Source organism: Episyrphus balteatus, chromosome 4 (assembly GCF_945859705.1).
Source record: "Episyrphus balteatus chromosome 4, idEpiBalt1.1, whole genome shotgun sequence".
Classification (NCBI taxonomy): domain Eukaryota; kingdom Metazoa; phylum Arthropoda; class Insecta; order Diptera; family Syrphidae; genus Episyrphus; species Episyrphus balteatus.
The window spans coordinates 43,777,924-43,800,487 of NC_079137.1; the positions used below are offsets into that span (position 1 = coordinate 43,777,924).

A 22,564-nucleotide genomic window follows, 5' to 3' on the forward strand; every position below is an offset into this window, starting at 1 on the left:
GGACGGATTTATCTAGAACTACCCTCTCTAGTAAGGACATTAACTTATTTAAAGTGACATCTATATTTGAGTTATGGAAATGAAATTATGTATCAAAGACACCGCTGGCTGCTGTTTAAAGAACTTAATTTAAATATACAAATCATTTATGAGTCCCTAGTTAGACCTTACATCATTTTGTTATTTCGATATAAATTCCAGGTCGTTTCACAAACTAAATTGTCTGCTACTGCGAAAAATTCTAAAAATAAAATAAACACACCAACTGGGACAGAGACTGGGAGAGATAATAAAAACAAAACAACTCTGGGTAATAAAAATGTAACATTTTCGTACATGTGTGTACAACAGGCTCTTGAAAATTATTGCACAAAAAATATAGAATAGGGATTCAAAATATTATTTGGATGCACACAATGAACTCGGCGTATCTTTAACATTATTTGTTTACTTTCTATTCCCATCAGATGCTATATTTTGCAGTTAAAATAATAATTAAAATGAAAACAAAAAACAAAGTGATACAGATGCAGATGGTGTGTATGAGTTTAAAATACGTGAACGTTCGTTGTTCTTGTGCGTGATATAAAAGCGAAAACAATAAGCCAATAATTGATGGTACGAGTAGTGTTTTTTTTTTTAATGGGTTATGTTTAGTCTTTAGTGGAATGAATGGTCGATGCCCTTAATCAGATGAGACTGCAAATTAAACGCGTTACGAATTTACTATGGGGATTGGATGGAATGGATTGAAGAGAACTCAAATTTGTATTCGTTGTTAAATAGAGGGTAATAATTGGAATCACATCACTTTGTTTCAGTAGGTTTTCATTGCTCTTGTGTTTTCTTTGAAAAATTCCAATCAATGAATACCTACAGCCTTAAATTTTAAGTTAGCAGATTTTAAAATTTAAAAACTCGTAAAACTAAACTCTTTAGGCATGTGCTACGTCCACGAAACTCGAGCTGTAAATTTCAGATTTATTTAAAGATTTATTTATTTAGAGATTAGATTTATTTAAAAAGTGCTCAAAACTTTAAAATTGTCATATTTTTCGTTTTTTTGACTTTTTTGGTTTTTAACTTGTTTAATATTCAGAATATCGAAAAAGTTATCTTAATATAAAAGAAGCGAAATTTAATTTTCTACGTTTTTTGTATTCACAACTTTTATGTAAGATAAATAGAAATAGAGATATTTGATAAAAACTAAAATCCAAGATGGCGACTGAAAGTTGAATTTCACGAGTGCGAAAAATCAGAGTAATAATATTCAGCCAATGATCTATCGAATGAGCAAACAAAATTTGGGGGTGGTACAAACTGCTGGGTCGCCCATATATGAACATATATTTTTCGTATCACATGTACACGTGTAGTTTAAAAAATTATAAACACACATGTTGATGTGTTAGTTGCATCACGTGTAAATTAAACTTTGTTTTTATTGCAAATTTATAGGTAGGTATCTGGAAAAAGAATTTTAGATTTAAAAATTTTTTTTTAAGTTTCGTAGAAATATTAGCAATGCAGTTTCTGTTAAAATATAATTTATTGTTAAAAATAAGAAAATTTCAGTTTTTTATGATAATTTTGTTTGGAAAACTAAGAATTTAATTGATGCAAAAATAACATTTTAATTTTAAGCAGAAAGTTAGTTTTTATTTAACAAATGGTCATCAACAAATTACAATAACAAATCAAAATCATCAAGTAATTATGTACGTACATACATATTTTTTTTTTTTTTTTCAGAAATAATTTATGTAGGTAAATAAGAAATAAGCTCAAAAACTAAAACCACACTACTCTCAAGTCAAGCCCTATTTTAAACGGAAAGAGTTCAATTTTTTAAGTGAAAACTTGTTTAGTATAGTAGTGATTTGAAACACCATGAAACGAAAAAGCTACAGTAAAAATAAAAATAGATAAAAAAAATAGTTGATATTTTATTTTATAAGTATAAACTTGAAAGTTAGCACTGAGAAGAGATTTTTCTAAAATCAAAAATTTAATAGGGTTAAAATGAGATAGCAAAAAACAAAATGGCTATTTTCTAAACGTTAAGTCGTAGAGAGTTTTTTTTTTGAATCGATAGATAATTTAATTGTTAGGTAATACGATAGAATTTTCAACCGTGTAGGAAAAAAAAATTAAGCGTCTGATACAGATTTTTTTAAGCGTAGCGTTTTGAAATATGAATTTTTGAAAAACAGCTATTTTGGGGGGGGGGTATTTTTAAGTGTTTTTTTATTTTTAACTATTTTTCTGGAAGTTTGAAAAATTTCAAACCTCTTCTTCTACAGATATTATTGAGATGAATAATTAAAGCTGAAATAATAAGGTTTCCAATGATATAAAATATGTTTCAGGCTGCCATATAAAAAAAATGGATTTTAAGATTTTAATGTTTGAGGTATCACTAAAATTTTTTGAAGGTTTCACTTCTACCACGTGTGAATTGCACACATGTTTTTTTTTATCAATAGGAGCCTTAGATTTTTTAAAGAATGGCATAGCTATGTGTTGAAAAAAAATCTTCAACATTTTAAAAAAGGCTTATGAACGGTTTTATAAAACGAAAGCATGAGAAAGACCTTTGTAAAAGTTGTTATTATAGTTAGAAACTTTCTTACAATTACTATTTGAAAGCTAGATTTTGTAAATTGGATAATTTGTTTGATTTTTTTTTTTTTAATTTAAATGTTATTCTCTGTCTTCTCTGTCTTCTCTGTCTAAAAGTATAAGGCTGTCTAAAAGTATAAGGCTGGCCTTGCTAAAAGTAGGCCCAATCGAGAATTGGTTCACATCCTGTATCTTAAAATATTGCTAGGTAAGTTTTCAGGTTGAAATAAATTAAAATAAAATTTAAAATAAAAAAAGTACGTATACGTCACAGTGAACCAGTTTTCAACTTATTCATATTTTATTTATTTAGAGATTGAATACATTCCTTGTATTCATTAATAAAAATAGACTTCATTATATTTGTATTTTTTACCGACTTCCAAAAAGGAGGAGGTATTCAATTCGCCTGTATTTTTTTTTTTTTTTTTTTTGTAATGTTTGTTACCTCATAACTTTGGACTGAGTAAACCAATTTTGATAATTCTTTTTGTATTGGAAAGCTGGTGGCTGCAATGTGGTCCCATTTCAATTTCGTTCAGTTATAGCCATAGGAACTATAAGAAAAACCATAAAACCCAGTTTTGATATATGGAAGTCGGTTTGTTAATTACAAAGGAGGTTGGCTAATCGAAAAAAATGCATTTATAAATTATACCATAAGACCAGATTTTAAATAGGCAATACATATGCAGTTCATCACAGCCAAAAAAATCATGCACACTCTTTCAAAAAAAAGAATAGTTATGATATACCTAGTAGTATAGTAGTATAATATAGTAATATAGTAGTATAGTAGTATATACCCTCTTTCTTTTAACGATATTGTTATTTCTGGATAGAAAAGAAAATAAATCTTAATTTTTATTTAGCATATTTTTAAAGACAACATTTTGGCTCGGTACAGACCAATTGACTTGAGATGTGTAGGCTTTTAAATGGTAAAATTTGTACATTTTTTTTTTTATCAATTTTCCTATAAATGAATTGGTAATTTTTTTTTCACATTATTTGTTTTTACAACAGTCGATATTAAAAAAAAAATGTTTAAAAAAATAGTTTTTCTCTGTCAACAAAAAAGCAATTTAAGTAAAACTAAAAACAAAAATAATACATTTATCAATTAAAAAATCAAGTTATATGAATATTTTTTTTATTAAAATTGATATTTATCACAAGAATCATAATTTTGTTTAAAATACAACAGGTTGTATAAATATCTAAACAAAATACGATTTCAATTCAATCGTTTATGAATTCTTTTTATATTTTGATAAGAAATTTGCAATAAATTTCAATAAAAAAAAAAAAAAAAACAAAAACGTTTGTCACCTTTTGATAGAGCAAAGACAGGTTTGCAATAAACGAGATTATAAATCCGACTGAAAAAAAAAAAAACAAAAACATTTTAAAGTTGTTTCTATATAAATATAAATTTAGTTATGGAGATTTTGCAAAAGCTTCAAAACACTTTTATTTTAATTAATCCACAATAAAAACTATACTAATTTTTATTGAATGAAGATTATTCATATCATTATATTAACTGTGCAGACGATTAGAGTGTTAGATATTAAAAAGTATTGGTAGTTCAATGGACTTTTGCCATTATTAAAGAAATACAAAATAATAATTAATATTTAACTATAAAAAATAATACCAAGATCTTGAGGTTTCTTTTTTGTATTATAGGAAATATAAATTAACATTTGAGATGATAAAAGGAGTGAATATATGTATTTTTAATAAAGGAAAAGTCAAAAATTAGAAAAAAGGAGATCTCGAAATTCTAACTTCATAACAAACAAATTAGTTTTTTTTTAACATAATCATTTTTTGTATACTAGCTACTTCTATATTATTAAAACCAAATGATAATGAGGCTTCTCAAAAACTAAAACGTCCATTGATTCATTTTAATCAGTTTGTAATTTTATATCTTCTTATATAAAACCACATAAAAAGGGTTAGGAGTCAATATATGTATATCAATAAAACACGAACAAATAAATTATAAATAATAAATTATTACCCTCATCGGTGTAAATCCTTTTGGTAGTAATGCATTTGAAAACCTATAAATTTATTGATTTATTTGTCAAAACGTGGAACAGAAGTAGATTAAAGCTTGTTGAGAGATAAGCATTTCTAGCAATTTAGGATTAAAAATGCGTTAGTTGCATGTTACTATGTATTAGTTTTTAAGATTTAAGTTTAAAAAATTAAAATTAAAATTAAAATTAAAATTAAAATTAAAATTAAAATTAAAATTAAAATTAAAATTAAAATTAAAATTAAAATTAAAATTAAAATTAAAATTAAAATTAAAATTAAAATTAAAATTAAAATTAAAATTAAAATTAAAATTAAAATTAAAATTAAAATTAAAATTAAAATTAAAATTAAAATTAAAATTAAAATTAAAATTAAAATTAAAATTAAAATTAAAATTAAAATTAAAATTAAAATTAAAATTAAAATTAAAATTAAAATTAAAATTAAAATTAAAATTAAAATTAAAATTAAAATTAAAATTAAAATTAAAATTAAAATTAAAATTAAAATTAAAATTAAAATTAAAATTAAAATTAAAATTAAAATTAAAATTAAAATTAAAATTAAAATTAAAATTAAAATTAAAATTAAAATTAAAATTAAAATTAAAATTAAAATTAAAATTAAAATTAAAATTAAAATTAAAATTAAAATTAAAATTAAAATTAAAATTAAAATTAAAATTAAAATTAAAATTAAATCAGAAAAGTACCTACATAATATAAAAAAATAATACAAAATAAAATATTCTTGCAAGGAAGAGTATCTAAATATTGGGATTGTATAAATAAGCAAAAACTAACTTGAATTTTATTTTAAATCACTCTTAACAAGCACTATTTCAAGGTCTTTCCAAAATTGTATAGAGACACACCCAAACGAACTCAATAATCCAACACTTTTATATGCTTTCTTTCCTGTTTCAAACCTACATATAAATATCCGTTTCCGGTGTAATAAAAAGGATCGATATACGTACTATATCGAACCTAAAACGCCTATAACAATCATAACTTTCCCTCCATTCCATCAATAAATCACTACAGAACTCATATATTTGTAGCTAAAATATGAACCTTATTTACTGTAACAAGAGTACAACCTGCAAGCCTGCAATACAAGAAAATTGCCCATTGCATGTTCCAGCAGTTCAGCTCATTAGTGTGTCCCCAATGCATGAATACAACTCAAACATTTGCTTTGTAAGTTTGTGTATGGTAGAATAAAGGTACTATCTCTCCCAACTGGTGCATAATAACATACTCCCAAAGGATTAATCAATTTTAAATACAACTCCCCCGCAACAAAAGTGAGTGAGTCCATCAACATATGTATAGAGTATATATGTAAGGATATAATTATGCGTATGAAAACAAAAAATATGGAAAAAAATGAGACTCCCTTTGTTCTAAATCAAATATTTACCATCACACAAATTAGCATAGGCGCTTTATAAGAACAGAACTTACAGCATTTACATGTGACCTAAGTTGCTGAGACATGTGAATTATTTTTTTTTTTGCATTTTTGTTAGGGATTAGGGATAGAAGCTTCGAACAAAAAAAAAAGATACACCTTTTTAAAGAATATAAAATCACAACAAAACCCACCTGTCTTAGACTAGACAAAGTCTCTTAAATACTCCCACATCTCTCTATAAGAGCTATAAGAGTAAAAAAAACCAAAATAAACAATCCAAGCAAGAGTATGAAGACGTGACAACAGAAGCAATTTTTATTTCGTTATAGGGGTTCTACACAAGCAATATTTTCGGTTAGCCTCAGTCGCAATTTGTATCTCTATCTGGTTGTATCGTGTGGCACAATTTCGAGTCCGTCTATAAAATTTGTTCACATCAGAGAGAGTCTTTATTACACGAATCACTCTTTTTTGGATGCACGGTTCGACAGAGCTGGAGAATCTCTATCTATCTATATAATACATACTTCTATTTCTTGTTTTGATTTTTTTTTCTTTATTCCAATCCGCCATCGTTTTTATATCGTCTTCGTCAGATATTATTTGTTTTTGGATTTTTGTTTCCTTTTCCTCGTCGTTATTGTTGATTTTGTGTTGCATTGCAGCAATTTTCTTGTTGTTATATATCCACAAACCCAACCAAATGCGTGTATCTAATGTTGCATAAATATAAAAATAAATACCGTTAAGCGTCAATCGGTTACGGTGAATGGTTGTTTTTTTTTTTTTTTTTTTATAAGTTGGCAAATTCAATTAGACATAAAAATAAGTACAAAAGCAAAAGTTGGCTAATTTGTTTTTGTTGACAACACAAACCCCATCACACGACTACGACATAGTTTTTTTTTTTTTTTTAATTTTCGTTTTTGAAAAAAAATACCCTACCTATTCTTTGAGAGAGGTAAAAAAATTTTCTTTTAACCTCTTCACTGTAAAAGGTGCAGTTCAATTTCAAGCCACATCTATCTAATGCAAGTGTATCGGTGAAGTTATTAAGTGCAAAATTGTGTAACAATTTCAAATAAAAAAAAAGAAAAATACAAAGATATAAAAAAGCATCTAAAAAGCCTCCAAAGAGCAACTTAAAAAAAAAAGTTATGTTTGTGTTTTGAAAAATAAAAAAAAAAAAATATCCCTTGTTTTGATAACACCCATACCCATCATTTTCAAAAACAATTTTTTCATCGCTAAAAATTTGAAGGAATTGGAAAAATCAATAACAACCTAGATTGTACCAACATTCGAAGCACAAACACCAGAGAAAAACAAGTGATTTTTTCTTATGTAAAATTGAAGAAAAAACAAAAAAAAATTAAACACCTATTTCGGTATGTATCTTTTGCATTAAATTGAATTTAATAAATGAACAAATGCCAATTTTGAGATAAAAAAATTTTAACATTTCGAGTGTTTTAGTTGAAAAGATATTTGAAAACAAAGGAAAAGATACAAAATGTATCTATGACATGCGCATTGTATCTAATATCTTTTTTGTGTTGAATTTAATGCTCGAGATGCCCTTGTAATTGGATTTTATATACCAACATCGAGGAGTAGTGGATCATTGAACTGACATTTAAAAAGCTTAAGAGAAAAAAAAAGAGCCTCCAAAGACCTCCAGATACTTTTCTACCTACATTTTAAATGCATTTAAATAAAATCAAAAATCATTTTGCGATTTTATTTGTTTTTTTGTTTATTTTTTGTTTATTATGGCGCGACGTTGGCGTATGCCGCCGCCACTGTCATGTTGTCGGCTTTCGTATCTGTCCATTGCGTTGGTTGTGTTTTTTCGTCTTGTTTCAGTTTTAGATAGAAAGATACTGGTTAAACAAGTTTGGCTTAGAGCTCACTTTTTTAATATGGTGAACTTATAAAAGATTACCTTGTATCACAATTGTTGTTATTGGTAATTTATATTTTTATGAAGTTCGATCCGAAGAGTCATTAAAAAGATAGACAGAGCTAATATCGTCTCCCTCTTCGATAATTGTAATTTTCCAGTCAACGACACATCAAATCGGTTAGACGATATTTTTTTTTCTTAAGTCTTCAATGTAATAATTGTAACTTAATCACACTTGGATGAGTTTTGTATTGCTGGTGTTTGAGTTTGTTTTTTCTTCTGTTTTTCGTCTGGAGACTTTTGTATCTTTTGTATGTAAAGTATCTTCTCTTAAAAGGTACCTAGAAGACTAGAGAAGTAATAATAAATTCGCTCTTTCACTCCCCGTGTAGAAGACATCACAGAAAAGTAGGTCAAACGAACAACAACATCAGCATCATGCTAAAAGTACTGGCTGTCATTGTTTGTAATTTAAAAAAAAAAAAGTAAATTTATTGTCAATTAAAATTTTCTGTTTTTCCTGTTCATTTGGTTATAAAATGGAGACGTGGGTAGCATCAAGTAAAATAGGTAAGGTACCTATCTATTTTATTTATGTTAATTTATTTTGATAATGATGATGAAGATGATGAGTTATTACTTTGTGACCTTAAAAAAAAAATAAGATTTTTTTTTTCATTCCTTTGAGTTTACTCCTGTTTATGAAAGAAATCATAAGGAACAGGTTAATGTATTTTGGTAAATAAATACAAAAAATCGAAAACTGACTTTTTGACTGTGTGTTACTGACCGGTGACCAGGAAAAAAAAAACAGAACCCACCCATCCAACATCATCATCTCATATGAGCGAGATGATAATGGTCTGGAACTGGTTGGCTTGGTTGGTAGAGTAATTCGGTCAAGGTTGGTGGGAAATAATTTGTCCCTGATAATTCATCCACATATAACGAATACCCGACCTACTCCTGATGCTGCTGCTGCATTTTATGATAATGTTAGTGGTGTGGTACTTCTACATAGTTGGTGCATTATGGGTGAAAATCATGAACAAAATGGTGCAGATTTTCTTGTGATTTATTGATTTTTCTGTGTTTTTTATTTTTTTTTTGTTTTGTCTTTTGCATAAGTAGGTTCGTACCTTATAAGTATGTTTTTGTTAAAGGGTTTTTTTTTTTTTTGAATATATGCTTGAGGCATGAATATAGTGTTCGAGGACGCTTGAAGATTGTATTGTTTTTAGTTTTTGTTTTTAATATTATTTTATTTTAAGATATTTTGGAACCAAGGTTGACACTTATTTGAAAGTATGTAGGTTTGTATTAAAAAAGTTTACATTGTTTTATGTGATGTCTTTGTATTTTATAAGGATGAGTTTAAAATATGCTAGAAATTAACCTAGAAAAAAAAACAAAAATTACTTGGCAGATATAAAAAAATAGAAACGTTAAGTTCAAATCGTGTTAGGTGGATCTTTTTAATTCTTTTACCAAAAATTGTTAATTGTAGTTTTCTGAAACTTAAAATTATTCTGACACAAAAAAATCAGTTAGAGGTAGAGATCAGAAATAAATCTCAATCTTTTGAAAGGTTAATTAATAACTCTTATTTATCGCCATTTTCATTATAAAAAAGAAAAATTTCGGTCAAGGTCTGAGAGGAACCTTTATTTTGTATTTTTTTATGTTTCGGTCAACCAGTGAGATTTATCGCTGACAGAAAAAAATAAATCTCATCTGCAAATGTATCAATTTCTATTTATCTATTTACTTCATACATTATTAAATACATAAACTTAGAAAAATCATCCTTTTCATATTTATTTTTGCAATATAAAGAATTGACCACTTTTGATTTATTTTCAGAGAAAACGGTTAAAGGTTGACCTTTTCCATTTATTTTTTTGTAAAAATCTCAACCATTGAGAGATATTTAAAAAAATAAAAAATAAATCTCAAATGATAACCTTTATTTTTGATTTTTAAAAATAAATCTCAAACCTTAACCGAAACTATTTAAAGTAATGTGGTAACTCTCAGAGAGAAACCGATTGAAAATAAAGGTTGATTGTTATTTCTGGTCTCTAACTTAGAGGACAGTAATGCACTTCATTAATTTCTTGCTAAAAAAGTTGTATCAAAGAAATGGTCCTTGATTGAAACACATCCAGTCATCTAGGCCAAGCGTTATAGCGTACGGTCTAGATTTTGGAGCAAAGATTCAGTCTTCCTTGCCCTTTTGAAGAATATTATTTCGATAGTAGTTGAACTATTTTCTTGTCATTGAAAACAGGACTTGGATTATTAAATTTACGAAATTGTACCAACACTTAAATATCCAAACTTGCAAAAAGAAGAAACTCAAATTTTGGTTCAACGAAAAAAATAAAATAAAAGGTTTTTTTTTTAATTTATGTAGTCATTTTTTATTTTTATTATATCATGTTTTTAATCTTCACTTTAAAACATTGTTGGGAACTATAATGCCAAAATAGTCAATTTTGTATATGGAAATAATTAAAAGGTCTAAAAGTGTGTTTTACTTAGATACTAAGCACTTTTTCGACTTTATTTTTAAACATTTTTGATTTTTTTTTTCATTGAACACGTAAATCTCATTTTATTAAGAGATATCTATTTTTTTTGGTCCGTAGCCCCGGTAGGTTAATGTACGCTTCTAGTATTTATTCTCGAATTTAACAAATTTCTGAACCAAGCACAAAAAAAACATTCTTAGATGATTGTGTTCTTTGTATTTTCGGAACCAGCTGTTTTTTATAATGGGCGCACACTCAAGGGTTCTTAGCTAGATAAGTATATATAAGTATTTTGTAACCATTTGTTGTGCCAAACACAAGTAGCAGTGATTTCCTGATTTCTTCAGGAATAGTTTTTATTTTTTTTACTGATTTTCGACAAAAAAAAAATCAAGGGAAACCCCTTGCTAGGTTAGGTTAGGTTAAATGGGCTGACAGTTGATCTTGTTACCGTCACACTTAGATCAATTTAGATCCCTTGTGATACCCTGAAGTATTGTAACTTCATGAAAAAGTGATAACCTATGAATGCTATGGTTGTTCGAGCCATTTGGAGGACTTTACAAAGTTCAGTAGGCTATTGCCTGAAAGTTTCGATAGTTCTTCTAATTCATTAAAGAAGTAGTTTCCTAAGAATTTTTTCCTAGTGCGACAGAGTGCTGGGCAGTGACAGAGGAAGTGAACAGTGTTTTCCTGTTCGTCCTCATTGCCGCAGCCTCTGCATAGATCATCCGTACTAAGCCTCATTTTCTTTTTGTGGTATCCTAGTAGGCTATGTCCCGTTAAGACGCCTATTAGGGATCTTAAGGAAGGTTTACTAAGTAGTAAGATCTTATTTGATTTTTTCTCGTCGAAGTTCGGCCATAGTTTCCTGGTGTGACCGCAGGTTTCTAGGAGGTTCCATCTTTCATTGGTTTTAACCCCTTGCTAAAAAAAAAAAAAAAAAAAAAAAAAAAAAAAATGCATTTAAAAATTTAGTTTTCTAAATCCATCGAGTGAAAAATCAAAAGAATGCGTCTCCTTAACCTCTACTAAAAGTTTCTTTGAGGTCTGGTTCCTGAGATATTTCCTAGCAAACAAGTTGGTTTTGAATGAAACGGACCTATGCATTCAGGTAAGAAAATTACAATAATTTTTTGTTTTTGATTTTCGAAAAAAATTCAAGGGGTACCCCTTGCCAAAAAAAAATGCATTTTAAAAAATTTTCCTCTAAATGCATCGAGTGGACAAAATAGAGGTCTCTTTAAGCTTTAAAACCAAGAGTTTCTTTGATACTGAGTAATATTTTATTTTTGTAAACAGGTGTATTTATTACATAATTTCTCATAGGGCCTTGGCATCCGATGGAGGCCCCGGGGAACGGCCTCCTGTCTCAACGGTAGGTACAGGGGGAGAATAGTGGGAAGCGGGAAGCCGATTTGTATGTAAGATTCTTTTACTTTTCGAAACAAAAACTTAAAATTTTATCTCGCAGCGCAAAGAAATGAAAACAAAAATCGGGTTGGGGTCAAAATTCTGCCGGGGTCAAAATTCTTTTGTCAAAATTCTGCTTTCAAAATTCTGCTTTTCAAAATTCTGTTTTTCAAAATTCTGTTTTTCAAAATTCTGCTTTTCATAATTCTGCTTTTCAAAATTCTGCAAAAAATTAAAAAAGGGTTTGGAAATTGTTAAAAAGCGCGCGCTTTTTGACATTTTCCAAACCCTTTTTCAATTTTGAAAAATTATCTGCTTATTTGATTACTTACCTACATAATTTGTCATTTTTTAAATGCGAATTAATTTTTGTTTTATAAATGAATAAATTTGAAAATATTAAGAAAAGGTTTTTAATATTAAACATTTCCGAAAATAACTAAAAATTTATTAATTTATCAAATAAAGATGAATATTCAAAAATTTGAATAAGAAAAGGAATATACAACATCGGTTCCAATTAGTATACATATTTTATTTGAAAGAAAGTCAGTATATGCTTTTCAAAAAATATTTGCGACACTTAAATAAAAAATTTAGGAAAGTACCAATGTTGAATTACATTAATGAGGTGTATTTTTCTTTAGCCAGCGCATATGCTATAAAAAAAAAAAAACAGAATTAGCAGAATTTTTTTGTTCAAAAATAATGCTGACAGAATTTTGAAAAGCAGAATTTTAAAAAGCAGAATTTTGAAAAACAGAATAGAAAAAAAGCAGAATTTTGAAAAACAGAATTTTCGCTGAAAAAGCAGAATTTTGAAGCCAGAATTTTGACCCGATCCCACAAAAATCATCTCGTGTAAAGCCAATCTTCTCTTATCGTTATAGATTAAATTGAATTACTAATTTTATTTTAATTGAAAACACGCTTTACTTCTTATCTGATATGTTTTTTGTATTAAAAAAAAAAGTGTTAACCGACTGAGAAAAAAAAAACAAACAAACAAACAAATAAACTTACAATCATTTGTGGATAACACTTTCTCACAAGACACTCCTTTTATACATATAAACTTTGTATACAAACAAATGAAAATAATACAAAAAAAAAAAAAAAAAAAAAAAAACAACTCAAAACTTCATGAATGTATGCCAAGATCATTGACACATCTGTTCTAAATTATATTTATTATTTTTTTTTGTTTTCATTTAGTCACGATAGATAGATAGATACTTATTTCATTTGTTGTTATCACCATACAATTGAAAACCCAATATTTGATGTTTGGTTAGGCAACAAAATCAACACACTTAATTTCAATACTTCGGGGTACAAAAGATATAAAATTGAAATTTATTTAGACTCATAATTATGTCGCAAGTTAAAATTAAACAACAACAAAAAATAAATAAAAGAAAAATGCAATGATTATGCAAAATTGTATTATTTTTGTGGAAATTTTAGTTTACTTATATTTTTTGATAAAAGTTTCATTTTGAAATTTAAAAAAATATACGCACATTCATGTTAAATGCGCAATACAAAAGGAATTGATAAGAGGATGTCATAAATTATTCTCATAAAATTAAAAGGTAATTAAATTATAAATAAACAAGTGGCTATCCATAAATCATAACAAAAATTATGAAGAGTTCAAATAAATTAGCTAATTTATTCCTAAGACGAAGAAATCGATGTTAAATGGAGACTTTTGTTTAGTTAAAAAATGATTTCATAAGTCAATTTTTACTGTGGCTTGTGTCTTTTATTTGAAAACAAAAATTTAAATGCTATTATCAGTAAAGTCAGTGAACTATGTCGATTTCGCTTAAAATTATTTTTTTTGTCGATATTTCGGTCTAGAAAAACAATTTAAGAGGATTTACATCAACCAAATGAGACAATCTTATCTTAAATTTAATAATTAATTATGGTTTTTTTAAGTACGCATATTAATGATTTTATTGTTAACTTATAATAATTATTTTGATGCCAAAAGCTGATGACATATTTTACAAAGTAGATGAAATAAAAATTATTGCATTGTCTTATCAGTTCTTTTATTTTATTAATGAAGTATTGAATAAGCGTTTTCATAACTTATTTCCTGACAAACATAATATGTATAATAGTAGAGGCATTCGAAAAATATTGTGACAATATGACTTAATTTTTGTTTATGATAAAAAGATACCTAAACAATAACCAAGCTTTAAATAAAATTAATGAAGCGAAATAAATGTTTTCATCTGTTGTTTTTCTTCTGAAATTTTTATATTCACAATATTTTTTAACTCTTTTTTTGTAAAATGGTAAAAAATAACATGATAACATAATTCGCTTGCAAGTAGGTAATGAAGGGTGAATAGATATCGCTATTAAGTACGTAAAATTTTAGATTTGTTAAGAGTGTTAATGGATGGGATCGGATAAGCGTTGTATTTTTTAAACCAACTTAAAAGAATGAGTGATAAAATTTAAGAAAAATGACATTTTAAAAACTAATTGAATCTGCATTAAACTAAGCGTATTTCTGCATGTACTATTTCTTTTTGTCAAGAAAACTGTCGTCTTAAATTAAACAAAACTTCTTAATTTCTAGCCTAAACAAAGCATCTACATCTAAAAATTAAAGAAGAAAAGAATCCTCTTAAATTTAGTTGAGAATCTATTTATTTTTGTCTAAACTTTTAATTTAATTAGCATGCATATAAAATTAATGAGAAGTCTTTTTATTTTTAACAGATATACATTATTCTTAACATAACGTGTAAATCCCCTGGAAGACTTATTGAATAGGAAAATTTAAATTTGATTAAAAACAGAAGAACAAAATATGTTTCTTAACAAAAAAAAAAATCATGTGTGCAATTAAAAAATTATTTTTCTTGCAAAAAAAGAAAAAATAGAAAAAATCTACCTATTTTTATTCTATTACCTTCAAATCCATGTTTTTTATATGACAACCTACATATATAAATTTTATATCATTTAAAAGCTTGTCTATTGCTCAAAATATAAATATTGATTAGGTCTATGAGACATCTACAAAAAGAGCTAAAATTTTTTGAACTCGATCAATTTCCATCACAAAAAGCGAAAAAACACGTATTTTTGTCTTCTCACGCTATTAAATGCATTTTCTTCCCAGACATCCTATAACAACCTACACCATCTAAAACCTAATTGTCTCAGCTCAAAATATATATATCGTTCAAGTCTATGAGACATCTACAAAAAGAGCTAGAATTTTTTAAACTCGATGAAATTTCATAAAAAAAAGCAAAACAAAATTTATTTTTATGTTCTCATGCTACTAAATCAATTTTTTTGTTTGACAACCTATACAAAATTTTATACCATGTACAAGCTTATTGTTTCACATTGTATAATGATGTAAAAATCTTATTTCAAAGATGTCTACAAGAGAAGTTAGAATTTTTTACAGTCAACCATGTCGAATTTCCAGACTGAGATTACGGTACTTCCTACTCTGGTAGCTGGTCCAGAGGCGGCGGAAGGGGTGTGCGGAGTGTGCCCCCGCACACGGCCCCGCGCTTGGAGGGGCCCCGCGCTTGGAGGGGCCCCGCGGGCGCCAAATGAAAATGTCTCGGCCTTTGGAAATAATAAAATCCGAAAAAAAACATGTCTCTTTTCTTTATTCATATGATCAAACAAAAAATAATTCAAATTGACTTGTTTCCACTCGATTTCCATAATTGCATTGGCCACTTTTTGCAAAAGGAAGAAACGAAAAATATTTGTTTTTTCGCTAGAAAAAGAAAATTAAACAATAAAAGATTATTGTTTAACTGTTTTTTCTCAAGTGAAGCACATAATTAGTTTGCCAAACAACATGGATTATTTAAAATTTTTGCTTTTATTGTTCCCAATTTAATTTAAAACTTAATGAAATGCATACATTTTTTGCTACAAAATCTCAGTTTGAAAAAAGGTTAATTTTCAATTTTGTAGGTGTAGGTATTTAAAATTGTACGAAATAATTTTTTGTATAAAGCTTAGGAATAGGTAAACTTAAATTCCTCTAAAAAAATTGTTTGCTCGCTTACGCTCGTAATTTATGTATATGATATAACAGATTTTTCACACTTTTACACACTTTGTTAAGGGCTTAGAACATTTCTGTTTTCCGCCACCAATTTTTTGATCTTCTGAAAAATTATTAAAAAGGACCATTTTATTCAGTGGAATTTTCGAATTTTAGCTGTTCCGTATTTGAACACATTTTGCCACAAAAAAGTGAATAATTTATGTATTTATTAGTTATTAAAAAATAATATTAAATTATTGTTAAGTATATAAGTATCTAACAGAGGAAAGCAAACATCAACAGAAACAATTACCATTAGTCAATATAACTGAATTGAAAAACTTCCAACTAGACCATGGATAAACACAAACAATAGGTCGGAAAACGAAAAATATGTATAGTCCCACAACTTTATTAGTTATCTTCCTGTATTAAGCAAGGCAGAGAAAGCCCCTTGATTTTTCCGGTCTCTTCTTCTTCAGGTCAAAAGCCAAAATGAATCACCAATTAAAAGAAGCAATAAGTCCTAAATATTCCTAAAATTACATTTTGATGCAAATAATGTCGCCCCTATACGTAAGCTATCGCTTCGGTTAGGCCGAAGATAGAAATCACAACCGTTTTTATAATAGAAATACAAGTGATTTTAAAAACAATAGTTCAAAGAAAGAAACAAATCCCTTCTTCCTACTGATAAATTTTAAAAAATACAATAGTCGGAAAAAGTATTTTGACAAAATGAACAGTTTTCTTACTGATGAGAATAATCTGTTACGGTTAAACATAAAATAAGGAAGTTCACGGTTATTTAATAGGTATATTATGGTGAATCTCATGATGGTCAATGGCAATCATATAATTGGTATTATGCTCCGAGGCTGCATTTTTTGTATAAAAAGTACTAATTTTTGAGGGAAAAAAGTATTTTGACAAACGTTCTTTTTCAACGTTGGTAAGGTAAGGTAATGCATTTTACGTGCTTCAAGCACGTATAAAACTGACAGATTTGTTAAGGCTCCGATATGTAAAAAATTGGGCAAAACGGCGGAACTCAACATTGAAATTAGTGCATCTTCTGTTGCAAGTCATAATTTCGGTGTGTCTGTTAAAAAAACTGTGGAAAACTGAATTTATAGCGGGAAACTAAAAATTACCAAATATGAAAACACAAAAATATAATTAAAGGTACTATTCAAAATTTACCACAATTGGACAAAAAATGCACTACAAAAAAAATAGACGCATTTTGAAGAATTCACTTTGACTCCAAAAAGTCTGGATTTGAAAATGTCATTCTCTCATCAAAAACTTTGTTAGCAAAAGTACCCTTTGCATTGAGCTCGAAAAAGACAATTTTGCCGTATTTATGGGAAGATAATACAGTAACCTCATTAAACAAAAATTGAATTCTCAAAGCAAACTTTTTGGCCAGTTTCATTTGTGAAACAATTTTTGTTGATTTTATGTACTATTTTACGTGTACTATTAGATTAATAATTTCTGCAAAATTTCATACCAAATTTATTTAAAATAGTTTTTTTCGAGAAATGTTTATAGTCATTATTGACTATTTCAAAATAGATAGGTACTCCAAAATTATTTTCCTAGGGGCCCCGCAAATTTATCCTCGCACACTGCTCATTTTGGTCTAGCGCCGCCTCTGAGCTGGTCAACAACAGATCTCCACAAGTGTTTTGAGGTATTTTTAATTTAAGATTGCGTAACTTGTAGAGCACGTAACGTTATGTGTGATATATCAAATAAAAGGTTATGTTATCAGCATTCGTATTAAATTTAAATCAAATTTGTATGTGCACTAGATCAAAAGATATAACGTGTGTTGGAAAAGAACATCTTTTTACCGTTATCTCCGAATTTTGAATATGAAATTAATTGAAATTTTGTACAATTATAATTTATTTAATTACCTTTGTATCTACAGTACAAATTTCATTCATCTATCTATTAAAACAAAAAAGTTATAACAAGTTGAAGTCGTGTCGCGTTTTCGTTTCATCTTGTTTCAAATCACTACGATACTAAAGAAGTTTTCACTTCAAAAATCAATTTGGAAAATAATCCCTCAAAAAATTAAAAAAAAAACAAAAAAAACTACCCATTCCATTATTACAGATTGTTATTCATTACTTTTCAAGCTACATTTACTGAATCACACACAAGAATACATTTTTAAAAAATTGGCAATTTTTGAAAATTAAAATGCTTTGGATTCGAAAACTGCAATCAGACTTGCCTAACCCTACCTCAATAAATTTTATGTGACTGCCTACTTGTAGCTTCTAATTCAATTTATTATTCATATAATACAATGTAGCAAATTGAACTAGTATTTCACCTTTCTCCATACCAATTGTATATAAATATTCCATTTTAATTGCTATTTTTTAAGCTACATTGTAGTATGTAAGTGATCCAATTAAAGCATTGATTTAATTTAAACAAAAAAAATCTTTTCTTTATTGTTAAAACAAGCAGAAAATATTTTAGCTTTATTTTTTTTATTTTCTCTTTCTTGATCACTCGCGGCCCAAATGATTCAACTCTTCCTTAACTTTGAACTTAAAATTACTAATTTTTTTTTCGACAAAATGAAACAATTAGTACAAGGTGTTGAAAAACTGTAATATTAAAGGAAAAGTAGGTACTTCAATAACGATCAAAGTAATTAGGTATTAACACATCAAATAATTCTTTGTATACGCAACCAAAAAATCTATTTTTATTCCTCTTACGTTGAATCTTTGTAATCTTTCCTCTTACGTTGAATCTTTGTAAAAGAAACAAAAATAAAAAAAATTATTTTTCTGAAACATTCACCATATTTCATTAAAAAATATTAAAATCAATTTATATCCTCCCCCAATAACTTACGACCTCATTTAAAGTTAAAAACAGAAACGAATGAAAAGAAAAAAAAAATAAGTTTCAAATATATTGCTATATACCCTCAAGACCTAATTGCAGAAGATATTTATAATAAAAAGCAAACAATTGTTAGCCAAAAGTCAATTGTCAACTGCTTTTGTAATTTATAATTACACTTATCAGTAAGCCAGCACAATTTTTTTTTTGAATTCATTACAATTTGTCACTTTGACATATGGTTAAGGGTTACAGTGGGATGTTTTATAAATAAAAATAATCGATTTTCATTAATAAATATAAACACAAAGACACTTACGGAAAAAATGAATTAATCATCAGTATTTCACAGAAATGTTCGTTCTTGTTGATTCTCATCATTTTGAGTGACCTTATTTTTCGATATTTTTGTGTACAATTGTGGTGATTTGCGAAAGAAAGAAAGAAAAAGAAAATTTCCTTGTTTATATCATGTCTTTGATTCAAAATAACCCACTGTAGGTGTACATGGTCGTCGCACTTTATAATTACAAAGCACTCATAATGCACCCAATAGTGAAGAGTCATATGGGTGTATGCTGGTTTCAATCAAACTTAATCATACCGAGAAGATCGGTATTTTTCTTGAGATAAATATTTTTTTTTTTTTTTATAAATTTTTTAAATAAAACCACAAAAAGATTAAACTAAAGATTGTAAATTCTTTAAAAAAGAGCCGTACATTGAGTGTGTTAAATGTGAGCGCACAAAATTAAAAGAACACACTTCTCAAGTGGAAAATCATCATCAAGATCGAAAGATTGCCTTGTGTGATCTTGAATGTTTTATCTTTATTCATGTTCATGCTTCGCTGTTAACATGGTTAGATCAAGTTTTTTTTTTATAAATACAATTTTTTTTTTTTATTTTTGTAATCGGTAATTTAATCAGGAGCATAACATAAAGACACCATATGGTGTGGCTTTGATGCCTTTGGTGTATACTGTACAGCAAAAAAAAAAAAGAAGATATTAATTCAAAGCTCTAGAATGCAAGTTTATAAAATATACAAAAAAAAAATAACGAGTATAGAAGGTAAACTAGTAGAGCTAGTATTTGCTGAGAATGAATCAACACAACATGTTGCATGTTTAATAAATTTTGTTGACTTAAAAATATACCAAAATAGGTTTTTTTTTTTCTCTTATTCACATAGACACGGCCATTAAATTGTGATTATTGAATGATTTTTTTATTTTTTTTAAACCCAAGTCTATAATTATTTTTGTTTTATTATTTGTTTATTATTCTAAGTTTTGAATCTTATTTGAACTGTTAAGTATACCTTATCTATTATTTTAAGTCAGAAAAAATTGTGAATTTAATTTAAAGGTGATAAATATTTATCAAGACTTTGTATTGAGTTGAGAATTGTTAAATATTTACTTTTCTATATTTATGTAATATTATTATTAGGTATAGTTCAGGAGATTTTGTGTGTATTTGAAGTTTTCTTCTAGTCTTAACAAAAATTTAAAAAAAATGGTAAAGATGCTACAAAGTAAGTTTTGTGATCTCTGCTTTGTACCAATAACTGATAGAAATTACACACCAGTTTTTAAGCCTTGTGTACTGTGTAGCAAGATATCAATTCTCTTCTCCAAAAATTTTGTATTCCCCATATTAAAATTAAATAATCTATTAAATTGAAAAGAAATTTTAAAATTTTCCGTTTTAAAGCCTGAACTACATCAAAACACAAAGTCAAAAAGGGTTGGGGTCAAAATTCTGCCGGGGTCAAAATTCTTTTGTCAAAATTCTGCTTTCAAAATTCTGCTTTACAAAATTCTGCTTTCAAAATTCTGCTTTTCAAAATTCTGTTTTTCAAAATTCTGCTCTTCATAATTCTGCTTTTCAAAATTCTGCAAAAAATTAAAAAAGGGTTTGGAAAATGTTAAAAAGCGCGCGCTTTTTAACATTTTCCAAACCCTTTTTTAATTTTTTGCAGAATTCTGTAAAATCATCTTTTTGAAAAATTATCTGCTTATTTGATTACTTACCTACATAATTTGTCATTTTTTAAATGCGAATTAATTTTTGTTTTATAAATGAATAAATTTGAAAATATTAAGAAAAGGTTTTTAATATTAAACATTTCCGAAATTAACTAAAAATTTATTAATTTATCAAATAAAGATGAATATTCAAAAATTTTAATAAGAAAAGGAATATACAACATCGGTTCCAATTAGTATACATATTTTATTTGAAAGAAAGTCAGTATATGCATTTCAAAAAATATTTGCGACACTTAAATAAAAAAATTTCGGAAAGTACCAATGTTGAATTACATTAATGAGGTGTATTTTTCGAATTAGTAATGATGAAACGCAAACAAATGTTACTAGCAACTATGATATGAGCAACTATGATACGAGTATAACGATGTTACGAATTCAAATGCCCCGAATTCAAATGCGACGAATTGTATGGAGGCTTTTTTTTCGTGTTGTATTCGATCTGGCAACAATAAGAGGAACGTTGTGAAATAATGATAATAATGGAACATAAGAGATGTTAGCTGATTGGTCAAACATTAGTATATAAGCCAAACAGAAGGTGGGGTTGGTTGAAATTTTTTTGTAAGGTCTCAAAGAATTATGAAGTCGTTGTCGGTGCAAAGGAAAAATGAAAAAATGATAGAGAAGCAAAAGAAATAAAATTGGAGGGGTGATTGCCATTGCATGTACATATGCTTGAAAGTAAGAAAGCTGGAACATTATAAACGTAAAGGCAAAAACAATGTAAGTAGGTTTGAGCATCTTGCAGACCTTTTAGAACAAGTTTTGGTCTTGTAAGGAGTTTTGTTTTTTTAGATTTTAATGAAGGGAGGTCTTTACTAGAGCCTGTCGTAGAAGTGTCCGTGCATCTGTTCAGTTAAGGGTCCATTTGTTAGCTACTGTTTTGAAGTTTGATGATTTTTATGTGACTACATTTTTTATGTTTTAGGTTTAGGTTTTAGGTTTAGACTCAAATAATTTTGTTAATATATAAATACCTACATATCGTCGTCGGTGGAAAGCAAAATTGTTCTTAATCCACTTTTTACCATTAATGAGATAATGATGCAGTTTTACTAATTTGAGGGTGCTCTTTCCGAATTTGAAAAGCGTTTTTGTCTAAAAAAATTTCTGAAAGTTAGACCCGAGTATTCTTAATTGTTCTAGGTTCCATCATATTTTGTTCTAAGTCCACTTTTTATTTAAGGAAAGTGCGTAGATAGGTACTTGTATAGGAATTTTTCTATGTTCAATTTTGGTTTTTAGTAAGAAAAATAGAAGTAGGTTTGTAGGGTTTCTTCAAAAGGAAAAAACAAACTTTATAAAAAATATAACTTGAAATACCGACGAGCAAAAAAATATCACTTTCAATCAAATTGAAACTTAAAAATCACTTTTTAGTGGGGTGGCTTAGCATTAAAAAAGACCTCCATTATGCACTACTTTGTGATAAAAGCGTGAAACTTATATCTTTGGTAGTACTTAATAGAAGAGTTATTTTGAGATATTGGACCAATTTGTATTCCATCCGGTATGGTAGATCCAAAAGTTTTTGTCTGTTGCACCCGCATTGTTGCATTTTATAGTAAAGCTAATGAAACAATTTTATTAATAAAAATACATGATTTCGAGGTAA

General features: G+C 27.5%; 2 protein-coding genes across 5 annotated transcripts in view; one reads left to right on the plus strand and one right to left on the minus strand.

Annotated features, from left to right (window-relative positions):
- LOC129919224 (uncharacterized) overlaps window positions 1-22,564 on the minus strand; it is a 38,479-nt gene that overhangs the window by 7,813 nt on the left and 8,102 nt on the right. The gene's annotated exons all lie outside the window — the stretch shown is intronic.
- LOC129919426 (E3 ubiquitin-protein ligase goliath) overlaps window positions 6,458-22,564 on the plus strand; it is a 96,027-nt gene continuing 79,920 nt past the window's right edge. The window contains exons 1-2 of one of the 4 annotated variants that reach the window (XM_056000297.1): window positions 6,472-6,581; window positions 7,098-7,487. The gene's annotated coding sequence lies outside the window, so the exon portion shown is untranslated. Of the gene's footprint in view, window positions 7,488-22,564 lie in introns of all 4 variants that reach the window. The other 3 variants (XM_056000298.1, XM_056000300.1, XM_056000301.1) reach the window with 3 other exon arrangements.